This window comes from Eptesicus fuscus, chromosome 4 (genome assembly GCF_027574615.1).
Source record: "Eptesicus fuscus isolate TK198812 chromosome 4, DD_ASM_mEF_20220401, whole genome shotgun sequence".
In the NCBI taxonomy this organism is placed as follows: domain Eukaryota; kingdom Metazoa; phylum Chordata; class Mammalia; order Chiroptera; family Vespertilionidae; genus Eptesicus; species Eptesicus fuscus.
This window is the reverse complement of record NC_072476.1, coordinates 47,162,516-47,180,979: the sequence shown is the minus strand read 5'-3', so window position 1 is coordinate 47,180,979 and position 18,464 is coordinate 47,162,516. Positions and strand designations below refer to the sequence as shown.

Below are 18,464 nucleotides of genomic sequence, written 5' to 3'. Positions count from 1 at the left end.
TTGCTTTATCATATATCTATTCAGCTACTTATTTTAATCAAATTTTAACTGTATGGAAATTCGAAGGGGCAGGAAAGAGGAAAGGAGAAAGGAAGACCTGTAGAGGTGACTCTAGTCCAGCAATTTCAGCCTTTTTCATCTCATGGCACACAAACTAAAATTCTGAGGCACACAAAAAAATGTTACATTTTTGCCAATCTGAAAATAAAGTAATTTTGGTTACAGAAAATAATAATAATAGTAATTACCTACCCTTTTTGCTCCAAAGTGACTTTTTAAAAAATCAGACACCTATACTTATATATAAGGATTTCTGGTACCAAGAATTATCAGACGCAACCTTATTATGTGATGTGACCAATAAGACACAACTCTATTATATGACAGGGCATTCACACCCGACAGTTATCGTTGTCTTGGCTGTTAGTCAGGTATTGTGTGTTTTAAAAATTCTTGCAGCACCAGTTGAAAATCACTGCTCTAGTAACTCCTCTCTTAAAATTCAACTTTAGAGGAGGGGGAAATGGTAAATTGCTAATTAACAGGTATAAATTTTTAGCTGTGCAAAATAACAAGTTCTAGAGATTTTCTCTACAACATTCTACCTATAGATAGCAATACTGTATCATACACTTAAAAATCTGTTAGGAGGGGAGATAAGTCTCATGTAAGTGTCCTTACCACAATAAAATGAGTAACAATAATAATACATGTTTTAAAATGTTAACCTCTTTCATTTGCACAGTTTTCTATTTGGCCATGGTTTTAAAATGGACTAGATTACCTTATACACCATAAACTCACACAATGTTATATGTCAATTATATCTCAATTTTTAAGCCTTAGGTCCAGCTGATATGGCTCAGGGGTTTAGCATCGATCTGTGAACCAGGAGGTCACGATTCAATTCCAGGTCAGGGCACATGGGGTTTCGGGCTCAATCCCCAGTAGAGGGCATGCAAGAGGCAGCCGATCAGTGATTCTGTCTCATCATTGATGTTTCTCTCTCTCTCTCTCTCTCTCTCCCCCTCTCCCTTTGTCTCTAAAATCAATAAAAATACATTTTTTTTTTAAATGAACCTTAGGAGTTAGAGACTTCCAAGTGCTGGTGAGCCAGGTCAGCAATGGGCAGAGTCAACCTGCCTCTCACATGACACCCCAGGGAGTGAGCCCCTGGTGCTGAGAGTTTTGTGGATGAGAGAGCATCATTCTCCCATCTCCTTGGACACAGTCAGAACCTCTGACAACTCAGAAGTGAGGCCTGGAAGTCTGGGCAGGTCCACGGGCTGTGGATTACCTCTCTCTGCCCTTAATTTTGTCAGAAAGGGCCAGATGCAGACCATGGGATCCCTGCCAGCAGGAGAGTGTGCAGTTAGAGATGTTACTCGCTCAGAGTACCCATGAGCAGGGCCTCTTGGCGCATGGGATGCTCATTTTGTGCAGGAGGTTAGAGCCGAAAGCCTGGGCTGTGAAAACTGATTATTTTAATTAAGTCCCATGAGACTTGATGCAGAACACTTTTCGGAGGTTGAAAATAGCTTTTCTCGGGGTTCCCACATGTGCACTGGGACCTGGGGAGGGTATTTAAATCCTGACAGCCGCTCTCGTGTTGGTTTGTTTGGGGAGATTGATCAGCAGCTTGCTCTTGTCCTCTGTGGCGACTGTGGAGCACCTAGGGACCAAAGGGGGAGAAAGCTTTTATACCGACTACTGTTCCCCACTGCTTTCCACTGAGCTTAAAGAAAATTACATTCCCCATGCGGTAGCAGTGTATCATTAAGGGATGGTAATCACCATGGTAACCAAGGATAGTCTGCTACAAGCAAATGGAAAAAGAAAGAAAAGCATAGGGCCAGAGCTTGCTACACTCGCATTAGCTCAAAATGCTAGGCTTTTAAGTAATATGGAAAGGAATAGTTTTCTAAACTGACAGCTGGACCGAATTTTAGAACCGTTAAATTGTACAAGTGAAAGAAGCCTCATGGAACAACCAAGGGCTGTAACTGAATATATTCAGGGTCAGCTGATCAAGTAAATAATCGGGCCAGTGACACCGGGGAGTTGGGGTGGTGGGGGTTCTGCAGAACTAGATCCAGGCTCTGAGAGAAGCGGCAACAACTTCTGCAGCTGCAGCTAATTGTAGCAACGGGAGAGGCCAGCGTGTTATGTTAGATGGTGCAATTTCCAAAGAAAGCTGCGGATGCAGGTTTTTATGTGCAGTAACCCAGTGTTGACTATGAATTGAAACTCACTTCAAGCAGATCAGTAAGACACATCTGTGAACTCCCAGTTTACGTTGATGCACCAATGGAGAGGGCGAAAGGATTGTACTCCTTTAAGAAATTTGGGGAATTATATAACTAGATTTCCTAGTGTAGAACTACCTTTGTCTTCCCAGAAGGAAGTCTGTTCTTTTGAAGTTCTGCTGGTTTCTGGTTACCAGCATTTCGTCTGAGAGGCTTGTACGTATACATGTTCCATAATTCTCTTTCATTTTGATATCTTTGACAGGTTTTTGTCATCAAAAGTATTCTACATCATAAAATAATTTAGAGCAGTGGTTCTCAACCTTTCTAATCCGCGACCCTTTAATATAGTTCCTCAGGTTGTGGTGACCCCCAACCATAAAATTATTTTCGTTGCTACTTCATAACTGTAATTTTGCTACTGTTATGAATCGTAATGTAAATGTCTGTGTTTTCCAATGGTCTTAGGTGACCCTGCTAGTGGTTCTCAACCTGGGGGTTGCGACCTCTGCCATTACCAGGCGGAATGCATACCTCTGCCATTACCAGGCGGAAAGGACTAAAAAAGAGAGAGAGAAAGAAAGGGGAAAGTGAAGAGGATAAGAATTGACAAAGGAAGAGAGGGAGAAGAGAAATCTCCATGCTGGCCTAGTAGAGCCACACTTAATACACAAGGCTTTAGCGAATGCTACAGACCAGTGATTAAATGTAACAAGAGCCCAGCCAGTGTGGCTCAGTGGTTGAGCATCGACCTATGAAATAGCGCGGGGGGGTTGTCGACTCTTAAAGACTTGATTGACTTGCAAAGATTAGGTTGCAAGAGCAGGAGACATCTTGGTCTATCTTTGTTTAGCTCACATCCTGGATTCTAGCTTTTCACCAACATTCTTATTATCATAAAACTGAGACCATTGCACAGTGTCTCCAAGCCAAATGGGCAATGAAACAGATAATTTAATCTTTTCCACATCCTTTACATAGACGAAACCACTATCAAAATGAACTCCAGCTGAGTGGAAGAGATCTTTGTACCAAATACTCCATTTTCACCAGGATGCTGTCAAGCTAACCTTGGAGCCCAAGAGTTTTCCTGACCCAGTGGATATTTGTAGTGATGTGGTCCAGAGAAGGGAAGTTCTAGGGCTTGGGCACACGCATGTTAAAATTGTCATCAGGAATGAAAATTGCTGATAATTCTCACAGAAATAAACATGAACAGGTGGTTGAGCAGCAGGTTCTTAAATACTGTGCACAACAAGAGAGGAAAGAGAAAAGATACAACATTTGCACTTGCAAAAATAGCCTGCCTTTAATAACAACTTCACACTGTAAATGCAAACGATATGTTAAACTCCGTGGGGCGATGGCATGATATTGCCATAGTTCTTTGGTAGGACAATAAAACAATGCCAGCACGATCCCTGCTGGGCACTTGCATGCTACTTAACACTTTCAAAGGCTCTGACAGGCCACAATTCATTGTAAGGCTTTTCAGGAGTTTCTCTGGCCCCACTGTGCTTTAGAAGTATGTAAATAGCTTCTCTACACATATGGCTAAATGCAGCAGCTAGCTTGGTTCATATTCTTAACTGGTAGTTTTTAAAGGTGCTGTAACCATGTAGAAATTCAAATTATGGACTAGTTAGCAGCCAAGAGATGAGTGGTTCTTCGCTTAAGACTCTACCATCTAGTTATAGAAGAAAAAAAAATTTTCCCTTTCTGGTTTTGACTTTTCTGTGCCAACATACCCTATTAAGGAAGTCTTGGAGAACATAACATCTTTAATCAGATTTTAGAGATGTCAGCACCAACTTTGTCAATAACAACAACAAAAAAGTATGGGCCTCAAACATTTTTATCTATGCCCCCTTCCCCACAAAATTTACCGGCCAAATATGTGAAAGCAGTCGGTCCCATAAATGACCTATTGTACCTTCTTATTGGCTCAAGGCATGTATTTCCTTTGAGAATGGTACGCCACACTCCCTTGCATTGTTTTTCATGGTTTATTACAGTCTTCTTTCTCTAGCTTGTGACAAATATTCTTTGCTTGACCAAACTTTAGTCAGTCTCCTGAACCTCGCCCTCAGCCTATCCATGCACTTCGTCCTGAAATCTAGTTTTAGAAAGAACCCTGCTAGGTCAGTTTAGCAAGCATCCTTCCTCCTCCATATCTGATCAGGTTCCTCATCCTCCACGTCCTTCCAGGTGATGTCTGCGGCAACAATCCTGTAAGAATCCCCCTCACTCCTGAAGTTTCCCCTTGGTAACTTGCCACCCACTCATCCCACCCTGCTCCGTGGCGATAAATTCCCACTTGTCCATGCTGCATTCGGAATTGAGCCCAGTTCTACACTGAGTATCTTCCCCTATGGCAGTAGTCCTGAATATAATATTTTTACAGCTTTGCCTACTGTCCAGCTCTGGTTTTTCTTTGACAGTTAAAAAATATAGTCATATATTTATTGCTCACTTCTAGGAAAATTGCTTTAATTAAAAACAAATACCTATGGCCCTGGCCAGTGTGGCTTGGTTGGTTGGCGTGTCATCCCATATACCAAAGGTTTTGGGTTTGATTCCCGGTTAGGGCACATACCCAGGTTTCAGGTTCGAACCCTGTCAGGGTGTGTGCAGGAGGCAACCGATGGATGTTTCTCTCTCTCTCTCTCTCTCTCTCTCCCCCCCGCCCTAAATCAATTTTAAAAATCTTTAAAAACAAAACAAAAATAAATTCCTATGAACAAGTTAGAAGGAATAAACTTTCAACCTTATGCTGAAAACAGCATAAAAACATAAATATTTAAATTAATGTAGTTCAATCCACACACAGCATTACTGAGGCTGTGCTACAAACAAAGCATGTGCTAGGCATAGGACTACCATGATGAATACAACATGATTCCTGCCTTTAAAGACCTCACAGCCTATCTAGGCGAGGGAAAATGTAGATGTGGAATAACGTACAATAGTACTTAGGAGAGAGAGGATGATTGCATAGGTGGGTAGGGAGGGAAGGAAGGAACCCAGGGATTTGAGCCCAGTATGCAAAGCTCGGTAAGCACAGCTGAATGCACAAATGCATGCGTGAATGAGGGGATCTTGGGAAGGAGCACAGCCATTGATCTCAAAACTGTGACAATCCTGAGAAGCTGGCCTAGTTAAAGGGCGACATCTGACAGAAGCAGTGGCTGGACTAGTGAGGTGGGAAAGGTGAATGACAGGTCTGAGAACTCCAACCGCATTTCTCACTGGGAGGAAGCTTTTGTCCATGAGAAGATTTTCAGTAGAAAAAGATCAGAACTGGAATGGACGTTAAAGAACATCTAATTCAGTCCTGAGAGGTTACAGGGATGGACCCAAGCTCTAGATTCTGTGTCCAGAGGTGCCCTCCCACCCCACCCCCAGTCAGTGCTATCACAGCCAAGGCCTCAGGCCACCATGAGTAAGGAAAAGAAGAAACAGATAGAAAAAGGAAGGGGTAAGTAGGAAGAAAAGCAAGCAAGCAGGCAGGGTGGCTGGCCTGTGAACCCCGGCTTCAGATTTGGCCGGCATTTGGTTTGTTCCTTAGCATCTTGCTGGAAGGGAAACTCTCTTGAGCCCGGTTCCCATCAGAGTAAAGGAGTGGCTTTTCACAGCCTACTACACAGAAACAAGCCTGCTTCAGTCCTTCGCGGGGAGGAAGGGCTTTTGTGGGATTTCAGCAGCGTTGTTGGTCCTTTCTTCCCCCACTTCACCAGGGCAATTGGTTGCAAGTTTCCAACCCAGCCCTTCAGACTCTTACGGGAAATTCCAAGAGACTAATTAGTCTAGCTGCAGAGTCTTTGGCAGCTCAGTTCTGAAGCTGTCCTTTGAATTCTAAAGGCACCAGCGGGGCACCTGGGCCTCTCCTCCTAGGCTTTTCCCAGCAGTGACCCAGAGACCCGGGTGGGATGGGTTTCCCCACATGCAACAAAACTGACCCTTGATGTGTTTGCCCCAGCATCCTCCTACACCAGGTGTCCTGAATTAAATATTCTTCCTATGGAAGAGGAGGTTTTAACCCATTGATTCTTAAACTTTAGGTTGTGTCACAATTAGTGTAGGGTTTGCTAAAATGCAGATTGCTGGGCCCACCCCAGGTTCTGATTGGCAGGTTCAGGAGGAAGTCTGTATTTGCCTATCCAACCAGATCCCTGCTTGTGTGCACTGAAGCAGGAATCAGGTCTTGCTTTTGTTTTATTTCTCCCTGAAAACAAGTTCTTCTCTGCCCACCTATACCACAAAATTGCTAAGAATTCCTAAATCAGGAACCAGACCTTGTTTTTTGTTTTGTTTTGTTTTGTTTTTTCTGCAAAGAAGTTTTTCTCTGCCCTCTTATACCTCAAAATTGCCCTTTTCCCTTCTCCTTGGGAACATACCCATTCCATTGATTAATTACCGCTCAATCTCCTTATCACTACAGCAGTTTTGTTTCTGGCTTCAGGAGACATTCTCATTTTATTTCCTGCCGCTCTTATCTAGACCAGAATCTTATTTATAATCTCCAGGCCCAGATATGCGGATTATAGAAACAATAGAACAATGCAGCCCAGAGAACAAAGACAGTGTTCTTTCCTAAAAAAAGGGAGCTGTAGTTGAAAGCTTATGCAAGCTTTAGATACAAAATGGAGCTGCTTGTACAAGGAATGATGGTAAATTTCCTGCTAGCATTCTAATAGGCTCTGCTAGTGAGGAAATGTTCTCCCTGGAGAGGGTTAGGAATTGGTGCCAGAATTAATTAAGGAATAAAGGTGAGTGAATCTTTTTCTCCATTGAATAGATTCTATGCCGTGAGGCCTTGCTTGCTCTCTAGTCATACCAGACAAGATGTAGTGTGAGTTTCCCCCTGGTGCCCTGAGCCTTCCTGCATAAAATGCCAGGGCAAGGCCTTTATGCTAGTGGAAGGGTTGGGTAAATCCACAAACTCCCACTCATAATGATTTTTCACACATTGGACTACTTCTGAAGAGGCAAAGCAGCTCCATGGGCAATATTTCCCAGCTCATGAGAGGACATAATTAGAAGCCATTTTTGGAGGTGGCCATCTGGAGCCCTCAGATGGATGGCCTGGGGTGGAGACAGACAGGGATGTAGTCCACTCTGGATGTTACCAGATACCAAAAGCGACAGTTTATTTGCAGGTGGCGTGGAGCAACAGAGCAGATGCTAAAGAGTTGTGAAATATGGGCTGAACATGGACGAGAATATCTCCGAGAGAGAAATGACAGAGGGTTGTGGAGAATTGTGATGAATAGACATGAATATTTGGAGGGACTATTCAACCACTGGAGCATGAGGGAAATGCTGTCAACTGACAGTGAAAGTGACTTGTGGACTTGGTGGGACATATTGAATAGACTTGTTAGGTTACTACCTAAGCTCCACCATTCTGGGTACAACCCATTCAATGGGTTGGAATATTTCACCTTAACCTTGAGCATTCTCTAAGATTCCATGCTGTACTGGACTGGCTCACAGCCATGACATTTTGCGACAAATTGTACTACCCCTCGTTTCCACAGTAAGGTATTTGGTGCTGGACTTACACAAAAGTGACCAAAATAAAATCACTAAATAAAATCACTAGTGAAAAGTATAACACTTTCCAACTCTGAAGTCAGTATTTATTTAGACAGACCCCATCTTTTATCTGTGTCTTCATTTTCTTTGCCCAGGTATATCACCTTAGACCCAACTCTGTTGTTTCTTTCTCACCATGTTCTTGTAGAAATCCAGCCTTGGGCCTAGGAGGCAAGCTCCAGGAGGGCAGGAACTTGGACTGCTTTGCTCACAACCATATACTCAATGCCTAGTGCCTGCCTGGCATAGTATGTGCTCAATAAACATTTGTTGAATGAATAAAGAGAGGGCCAGAAAACTGGAAAAGAGGAGAAGAAAAGTTTCTGAACAGTGTGAATCTGGCCTGCAGCCCCCTTCACTAGTGCCATCACTTTGGATGATGCACCTGAAATTCTAAAGTAATTGCTGAAATAAGTCACTGAGAAAGTAGACATATCTTTCCCACCTGCAAAATAGAGATAATTGTGCCTGTCTTGCAGGGGGTACGGATTAAAGAAACACATGTAAGGTATTCAGCTCTGCATCTGATGCAAAGTAGGAGCTCAGTAAATTATAATCATTGTTATTGGTTTGTTTATCCACTATATTCAATCATTCTGCTGTTCTTTTAACTTTAGCCAAGGACATCCCTAGAAAACTAGGCCTATGTTAATCCATGTGGTTTGCAATTTCGTGTTTTTTAACTCAGCAATATACTGTATTGTTCGTATTTTTCTTTTCCCAATTGGAAAGATGCCCAAAAGCAAATAACCAGTCACATAAAGATTAGACAGAAATTCCCAACCACTTCGAAAATACTCTGATAATGCATTTAGCATGCCAGTCAATTGAACGTTGGATTTTCCAAGCAGACTCTGGGCCTTCAGTATCAAGAGGATTATATTTGTCATCTACTCTCTCTGGCTGTACTGTAGTGAGGATTACTAAGTTGATATGTACTAGTGTTAAGTACTTTGACCTGCAGGAAGGAAAAGGTGTCATAGAAACACAAAGAGGTGGTAAATGCCAAACAAATTGCTTTGAGGCTTTACAAAGAAAGTCATAAGGAAATAGTAAATTATAATTTCCATCAATAATTCAGCTCCCTTATGGATTTTCATGCATGGATGAGCGAGTATACAAATTTGAGGATGGTTCTAAAATTTATGAATTTGTTCCTGTTTAAACTTTAAACATCTCAAAGCTAATTAGTGCTTAGTTTTCGTTAAGTTCTAACGAAAACACTTCATACATATGTTGGGTCCTCACAGCACAAAGATTCATCAAATATTTTATGTGATTGCGTTTATGATCAAGGCAAAATGCCTTAATTAAATAAGTAATTAGTCTTGAGGAGAGAAATGAACACAGAAGTCCAGCTAGTGAATTTCATTCTTCCTCCCAATGACAACCAATCATCATTCCGTCTGCAGTTAGATAGTATAGTTATACAGATCATAGGAATTACACACGATCCTCTGAAATGCACAATGGCAAAAATAAAAACCTAGGGTAAAGTATGAACTTGAACACGACGTAGCAGAATGATGATAGACTGGGTGCCAAGAAACCTGGTTTTGGTTCAGGCTGCCACTCATAGATAGGTGTGTGACTGAGGAGAAAGCACCTTCACCTTTCTGGGCCTCTGTTTCCTCCATTACAAATGAGGAAAGCTGGATTACATGATTTCTTTTCTTTTTTTAAAAATATATTTTATTGATTTTTTACAGAGAGGAAGGGAGAGGGATAAAGAGTTAGAAACATCGATGAGAGAGAAGCATCGATCAGCTGCCTCTTGCACACCCCCTACTGGGGATGGGCCTGCAACCAAGGTACATGCCCTTGACTGGAATCGAACCTGGGACCCTTCAGTCCCCACAGGCCGATGCTCTATCCAGGGAGCCAAACTGGCAGGGCGGATTACATGATTTCTAAAGGCCCTTCCAGTGCTTACATTTTCCAAGCCTTTGTTGAAGAATTCCTCCCTTTCAGTTCTTATTTTGGAAGCCACTTGTCTGTCAAATAGCATTGCTGCCAGCAACTTACAAGGTAGGTCTGTCGGTGCAAGAGAGAGGCATCTGCCTGATCTAGTTTTGTTTACTGCGGCAGCATTTCAGCACATCCTCTGTGCTTTCAGCAGGAAGCAGCCAGGCAGCAAAACTGCTCTAGCAGAAAACAAATCCAGCTGCAGGGCATCTTCGAAATGCTCCCTATGTGTTTTTCGATTTAGCCTACTATTAAATTTTTAAAACACAATTTAGAGCTACAGTGTACCATCTTCTGTTACAAAAAATGAATCCACATTTCTCGTTACTGGGTTTGGGGTGCAGGAGAGGGTAAGAGGGAAGGAAAATGCTCAGAGAGAGAAGATATTTTAGAATGTGGAGCGGGATTTGCTTTGGATCCCTCCTGTCCAAGCACTCATCACCTGTGCCTCATTCAAGGGCTTGAGTCCCATTCTCTCCACAACTCAGCCGGTTCACAACTGCAGGTTACAAGAGGGGATGGGAGCAGGGCCAGCATAACCTCCAGGCAGAAAGGGTGGTTTGGGTGAGAGGTGTGATCTGAGAAGCTGTGGGTTGGGATTGGCAGGAGGGTGGAAGTGGTGGACAGAGAGGACATCTGAGCAGGAGGGGCAGAGTAACAAGCCATGGAGGAAGGGAGAGCCTGGTATGTTTGGCTCATGCAAGTAGTTTTCAGTGGCTTTGTGTTTAATGGAAGGAAAGCAAGAGATAAGATGGAGAAATAGGTATCAAACTCACGGCCCTCGGGCCGCATGCGGCCCACAACGAATATTTTTGCAGCCCAGCCAATATAACGGTATGTAAGAAACGTTTTAATGAAAATTTCATAACTTAATTTTTACAATATCTGTTATACATAATTATAATAACGAACTACAAAGTTCGCTAATGACTGATTACTATAACCATGTTGCATTCATTTCCCTTGAGCGCCTTACGTGCAGGCGCACCATTTCTCTCCACTAATACTAGCAGCGAATATTTTAGCAGCCGATTGCCACGTCATTAGTCTTGGACTGAGTTGTTTGGTGTGCTCAACAGGAAATATTTCGCTTTCGGAGAACAAGAAAAATAGATTTATTTGCGTTATGCTTATCAATTTGTGCAGTTATTCAGTGTCTGGTAAGTTAACGTTCAAGAAAAAAACATTAATTTTTAAAAAAATATATTTTATTGATTTTTTACAGAGAGGAAGAGAGAGGGATAGAGTTAGAAACATCGATGAGAGAGAAACATCGATCAGCTGCCTCTTGCACACCCCCGACTGGGGATGTGCCCGCAACCAAGGTACATGCCCTTGACCGGAATCGAACCTGGGACCCTTGAGTCCGCAGGCCAACGCTCTATCCACTGAGCCAAACCGGTTTTGGCAAAAACATTAATTTTTATTAAAATGTTCCATTATTTTATGTTAATGATTACTCATTTATTTCAGCCCTTTGTGTTCAGCATGTCTCTATCGAAATAAACCTACACTTCTATGAAAATTGAAGCTTTTTACTTTTGCGGCCCACATAAACTTAAACCTTATTTATTTGACCGTGTTAGCCTTTGAGCTTGACATGCTTGCTGTAGAGTCTGGTTAGACTGTGTCATGCTGCCCAGACCCCTGTTCCAGGACTGAAGGACTTACCCTATAGCTACTACTCACCCAAGGTCACTCCCCTTCCCCAGGGGTTATCCGCTCCCATTGACTTGTCCATGGTGGAACATTGGGCAGATATCAAGGCTCCCAAGAGCATTTCCTGCAGGCTAATCTGCAACTCAGATTTTGCTTCTCAGATTTGCAACACTCTGCTGGAAAGATTGATGGTACACCCTTGGCAATTGTGAGACGCTGAGAGGTTGTCAACAGAAGTTAACCCCGGTTAGATTTGCAGTTTTTTAAAACATATTTTTATTGATTTCAGAGAGGAAGGGAGAGGGAAAGAGAGATAGAAACATCGATGAGAGGGAATCATTGATCAGCTGCCTCCTGCACACCCCCTACTAGGGATCGAGCCTGCAACCTGGGCATGTACCCTCAACCGGGATTGAACCTGGGACCTTCAGTCCATAGGCCGACACTCTATCCACTGAGCCAAACCAGCTAGGGCTAGATGTGCCATTTTAAAAGATTGCTCTGTGGCAGTATTTAGAGGGTGTATTGAAGTGAGCAAACCCAGAGGAATAGTGTCACATTGGAAATGACCTTGATGCAATGTAGCTTCGAAACCAGGAGAGCTATTCCAGAAGCAGAGCTCTCCCTCAGAGCAGACGAGCTCACAGTGCAAATTAAAATGCTCAGACCACACAGTTCATTAACCAATCCAAGGTACATGGTGAGAAACAAGGGAAGGGATCGGGTGCAAGCAGGGGAAAGGACCATGCTAGCTGAGTGGTGTTCATATGTCCTCCTGACCCCACCCCAACCACATCAGCCATCCCCACCGATGGTGTGGTTATGATGATCTAATTTGACACTTGAGCAAAGGGCAACAGAAGGAAGGTATCTGAGACACACTTCTCTATTGAAGGGGCACAGGGCAAGTACACCTGGCCACAGCTGTAGTCTCCCAAATAACCCACTGACCAGCTACAAGGTTTGTCTGCAATTGGCAGAGCACCTGTGGGGCCAGAAAGGAATCATAAGCATATTGGGTGTCACCATGGGGTGACTGATTAGGGGAGACATATCACTGTCGGCCAGTGAAAGCAATCATCCCTCTCTACCTGTAAGCAACTCTTGTTGGCCATATCATATTTTCTATTTCTTCTCTGTATCCTCTGCATGTTTCACAGATTGATAACTTACTATTTGTAACACATCTTGTGAATTCTCCCTGTCTCACATATGCTACTTGTTTAATCATTTCCTGTACTTAATACATGCTGTGAGTTTTGCCTATATCTCACAAGCTCTTCATTTACTTCCTACCAGTGCTTCATACTTCCTAAGAGTTACATCCATCCTGTTTGTCTTGTCTTTTATAGCAGAATTGAATATTCTCAAATACTACAGCAAAAGCACATAACAAATAGAAACCATTTTGGAGGTGTGTTTTTTGTTTGTTTGTTTTTAAAGTGGAGGCTGTAGGGGTTTCGGTTTTGAATTAGGGAGATGGCTATGGTTTTTCAAGAATGATGCCATGAGGTGAAGTGAGCTGAAATGATTGATTAGATGTAGTAGGTGAATATGATGGGCAATGTTGGTCGGCTGATCCAACATCCATTTTAGCCCCCTTCTCCCTCCCAGTTGTAGAGGCTAGAAAACTTAAATACTCTCTTGTTCCAGGGGTGTAGAGGAGACGGTGGCCAAGGCCACAGTTCTAGCCATGCACCCAATGATTTAAATATGAAAGTATGCTTGGGGGGATTCTATGGCCAGTGTGGCTCAGTTGATTGTGCATTGTCCTGTGCACCAGTTTGATTCCTGGTCAGGGTACATACCCAGGTTGCGGGTTCCATCCCTGGAGTGTGTGTGGGAGGCAACTGATTGATGTTTTTCTCTCTCTCTCTCCCCCTCTCCCTTCCTCTCTCTAAAATCAATTAAAAAAATACTTAAAATAATAATAAAAAGAACAGATAAAGCCAGAGCCCTCCCTCCATCTTCTTCCTGCCTTAAACAAGAAAGTGATGCTTAGAGCTGTGGCAACCATTGTCACCAACCATCATGTGAGAAGCCACTATGCTAAGAATGGCAGAGTGGAAACTTCAGAAGAGCCTCAGACTTGATGAAGTATTTGAGCTGCTTCTTCAGTTCTGGATTGCCAGACTCCAGACCTGTTGTGGGAGAAAAATGAATCCCTATTGTTAAACCACCTTGAGCTGGATTTTCTGCTACTTACAGCCCAATTCATCCTAAATTCTCATTGAAAAGACAAGAGGAAGCCGGATAACATAATCCAACAGCCATCCCTTGAGGCAAAGGTCACTGTGAAATACAGCCTTTATTTTAAGTGACCATGTGCCCAACTAAAAGTTGAAAAATCTCTTCCTAATATAAGAGGACAGCTAGCGGTATTTTCCGTAGGAGGATCCAAGCTGCTGGTGCTCAGCAGGACAAATTCACGTTTCCTGTCCTCCCTGGTTCCCTAGCATCTCACAATTACAAACAAACTCAGACTGATTAAACTAGAATCTTGAGATGGCAGATGTGGGGAGCCGGCACGGCCATGGCATACTCAGCCCCAGGGCGCCTTATATGCCGCGCCAGCTCAGCCAGGTTCAGTGACCCTGAGTGGGGGCGGTGAAGGATTAGGAAAGACAGACAAGAGAAGGAAAGCTGGGACTAGGTGGGATGCCGCTTCCCTGATGGGGACCCAGCAGAGCCAACGCCCACAGCCGTGTCTTTATTTTATAGCTGATGCCACGAGGCAAAGTAAGGGCGTGGTCAAGGTGTTTACAACATTCTCGTGGGTTTCCATCCTACTCAATTACGTGCACCTGATCAAGCTTTGTTTACTTGCAGCCTATATCACTCAGGCACGTGGGGCCACGTGTTCGGACCATAGGTTTACAACTACAGCTGTTGGCTATAATTGTGCTGGGAGGCTCTGCCCTCCAAGCTGGGACTTGCACGTGGCCAAGAGAGGACTGTGCCCTCTCATCAGTCCAAGGCTTGAACCTGTCCAAACACTGTAGCCGCGCCCCACAGGCAGATCCCAGGCTCCACATTTTTAAAAGCTTCGCGGTTGATTCTAATGAGCAGCCAGGGTTGAGAACCTTTGCTTTTAATGAATATATCTGTTTTAGGAAAACCTCTATTTTTATCCATTTCCTCCTTCTAAGATTTACATATTTTGAATTCGGTTATCTGGATCTCTGAACAGAGATGGGAAATACCAGACGTTAGATACTTACAGATATCTGTTTCCCCCCTCCCCTATAGATTCATTGTAATGCAATGAATCTTGAATGCAAACTACAGACCCATGCTTCCTAGAGCATCAAGAGAGAGACTGTTGAGTGACATACTGCCATTCTGCTACATTTTTCTGTCAACTGCTTCAAGTGTCACCAAAACTCCTGCCTCCATAGCAAGGAGACATAATCCCACTGCTCTCCTATCTGCAAATTTTTCTGCAGCCTAGAATCCTCTTTTTAACCTGAGCCCTTTTTTTTTTTCTTCCAGAGTAGAAAATGTTTCTACTCTTGCTTTTTATCAGAGGCCTTTTCTGCTGTCTCAGTTCAGCCTTATCTTTGTAGTGGTTATAATATATCTGGCCACAAAACTTGGCTATCTAAAACCCTGTATTTCCCATAACTGACTCCAGTTTCTATTTTGAGTCCCCATTCTACTTGATGGCAGAACTGGAAGCAAATCAATTCCAGGTAAACACAATCCATTCAGGGTTTTTCTCCCTCCCCCTTTGCCCCAGAGAGTTTGTAGGGGACTGTTAGAACATCTGGACATGGAGAGGGCTCATCTGGTCCTTGGTTGTCATCTGTCCATGCTGGCATCCTCTGCCATGCCTTGTTCCTAGAAGTCACCAATTCTCAGCATCTCTCCCCGCTGGCATCCACAGAGGCAGCTGAGTTCCCATCTGGCCTTTGATATAAGGACAGTGCTGACATCTGCTCTTGGGCCCTCTCTTCCTAATCTGCCAGGCCTCCTTGGGATAGTCCTGAGCCTGTCTCACACAAGTGTGGATGCACTGCTGGCTACTCCAGGCTGTGGGAGACTCAGGACTGACCTGCAATGCTGAGATTTCTTACTCCCCCCTCCACCCCACCCCCCATCCCGACACACACATACACTCCCTATCCCCTCACACACAAGAACAAAGGGGGAGACAGTCTCAGACCTTGATCACTTTCCTGGGATTCCCTGGGAAGACATAGCAGACAGACCCTCTCAGCCCTCAAGCCCCACAATCCCATCAACCCAGAAAGGGGCCAACTCAGGGCTACCCCTCAGAGACACACAGCAGCCTTTTCCCTCTTCTCCCTTATTCCTCATTCACAGAATCTTCACCTATCAGAGCAAACAGGAGAAAATGCCGGCTCAATGTGTGGGTACAGAGTAGGGGCAAACAATAAGCTTTTAACATATAATCAATAATTTTAATTAAATTTTAATGCACAAAATGCACTTAAAATACATTAACATGTCAAAAATATTATTCTATTTTTTTCCAAATGGGAACTTTTTTATTTCAAGAAAAACGATCTTAAATATGATAACACATGCAATAAACATTAATATCTCACAAAATACTATTTTAAATATAATAACATTACATGCAGTAAACACCAATTCAAGAAAAAAGATCTTATATGATATTACATGCAATAAACATTAATATTTCAAGAAAAAAAGGATTTTAAGTATAATAATAGTTCCAAAACTGTACTAATATAGTATGCTATCACAAAAGTTGTAGGAAATATTTAAAATATTCTACCACATCTCCTTGTCAGAACCTCAGAAGTCTGCCTTCAATTCCCTCATTATCATCAAGAAAAAATACATTAAAAACTGGACACAATTTGTTACTATAATAGCCAATATTTATTGAGGCTTTTTATATACCAAGCACAGTTTCAAGTTCCTTACATTTATTACCTTGTTTAACCCTCACATCAACCTGGTGAGGTAGGCACCATTGATTATCCCATTTTATAAATAAGGAAATTGAGAGTTGTTGCTTGCAGTGACTGAGTCCTTAAATGATGGCTCTGATCCAAAATTCGAGGTTCTGAATCTCTGTACTATCTTTTATGGACCCTGTGAATTACAGACCTGACCAGGTTTTTCTCTTGGTTATGGCTACTAGAAAGCTTAGCAATAAAAAGTGTATACGTGTATCAATATAAGTTTTGGAGTGTTCTTATTCCTGGCTGTTATATATCCCTACATTTGTATTCTTTATTCTTTTTTTAATTTCCTAATTAAAGTCCCTTCCCATGTTTTATATATCCAGGTAAGTTGCCACATAGCCTTTCAGAAGAAGGCATTACATGCACCTCCTCAGATTCTCATGGCCTCGTCTGTCTCCCAAAGCTGCTTGCTCTGCCTTGATCACCACTATGACAATGGCCCTGTGCAGACTTCCCTGAGGCCCACCCCTCACGTCTCTAACTCCTCCCGACATTTCTGAACGCAAATGAAGTGCCTGAGGGACCAAGTGATACAAGCAGGGAGTTTACTCTCCGTATGGTGCCTTTAACCAATGGGCCACAGGAGATGGGAGGAAGACAGCAGATAAATATGCTTTCTGTGCCTTTGTTCAATGGATCATTTCAAGGCACAGATTTTCTGAACAGACTCTCCAGAAAGTCACCAATTGGTGTACCAATGTGCTCAGGCAATCCCCTGTACATCTTCAAATCTTGTGAAGAAGTAACCAGCTTGGTATTTGCTGAAATACTCACTGTCAGTCAGTGGGTGGTTGTGAGGGTAACTTCCAGGAAAAGGTGGGTCACTTCAGCTGAAGGCAATTCTCCAGAGAAGAGGGCAGCTGTGAGCCATTAGCAGCCAACACTCACAGCATCTGGGGAAATGGTGCTCAGACCAATCAAATATCGTCCACCACAGGAGATAAAAACAAGTGTATTACTTGGAAATTGATAGAAATTTGAGTTATCAAGGGTCAGCTAGGCAGTTGAAAAGTCTATAACTCAGAGAAGGGGGTCTGGACTGGATATATATATTTGGTAGTGGTCAGTATTTAGATGATATTTTTAAAATCATATGGATATTTCTACTGATATGCTAGAAAAAGCTCTAGCATAGTGAAGTAAAAAGGAAGCTGCAGAATAGTGTTATAATACAGCCTTTTGTATAAAAAAGAGGAAAACTAAGAATACACACGCATATACCACAGGAAACATTTGCATTCACAAAAGGAAACACTGGAAGAATACACAAGGAACTAATAAAAGTGCTTATCTGAAGGGTAATGGGGTAGAGATGGATATGGAGAGGGATAGGCATGAGACTTCTTAAAGTATTTTTATATCATTTCCATTTTCTAAGTTACTGCCTGTTACAAAAATAAATCCTGTTTTAAATTTTTTTTAAAGAAAGAAAGCCATGTAGAGAGTTGAAATCTTCTATGAAGAAAGAAAGAAGGAGAGAAGAGGCCCCAGATCCAAGGCCTAAAGAAGATGGACGTTTAGAATTTTGGAGGAAAGACCAACAAAAAGAGCGAGAAGCAGAAGGTAAGAGGTAAGAGGAGAAAACCGGGCATGAGTGGTGTTGGGATTCCTTTCATGGAAGCAGTGGTATGTTGTGAGCTGTGGTGAAACCATTGGGGGCCTTATTTAGCCATGATGGGAGAATTTACACTGTGGGGGAAGGGAACGGATACAAATCAGGGCTTCTCCAGCTAGGAGCCACTTTGCAGCACACGGCTTAATGGAATCAGGAGAAGGAAAATTCTGAGAATGCCACCAAAAGACCAAATGAAACAAGGACAGAAAAATACCTGTCATTCATAGGGTTCTCAGCACGGAGGTCACTGGTGAATCAACTAGAGCAGTTTCAGTGGAGAGGGGGGCCTGGAAGCCTGACCGGGAGAAAAGAGTGAGTGAGAGGTGAGGAGGTGAGGGCGCTAAGTAGAGACCACTCTTCCAATGAAGCATCCATCTTATATAAAAACTGCTGTTTGAAATTTTAACCCTGCTATTTTGG

General features: G+C 42.8%; 1 long non-coding RNA gene across 1 annotated transcript in view; it reads left to right on the top strand.

Annotated features, from left to right (window-relative positions):
• LOC114232589 (uncharacterized) overlaps positions 1–17,987 on the top strand; it is a 75,742-nt gene extending 57,755 nt beyond the window's left edge. Inside the window, exon 3 of the long non-coding RNA XR_008555832.1 lies at positions 17,855–17,987. This is a non-coding gene — a long non-coding RNA (uncharacterized LOC114232589). The remainder of the gene's footprint in view (positions 1–17,854) is intronic.
• Positions 17,988–18,464: the final 477 nt, after the last annotated feature.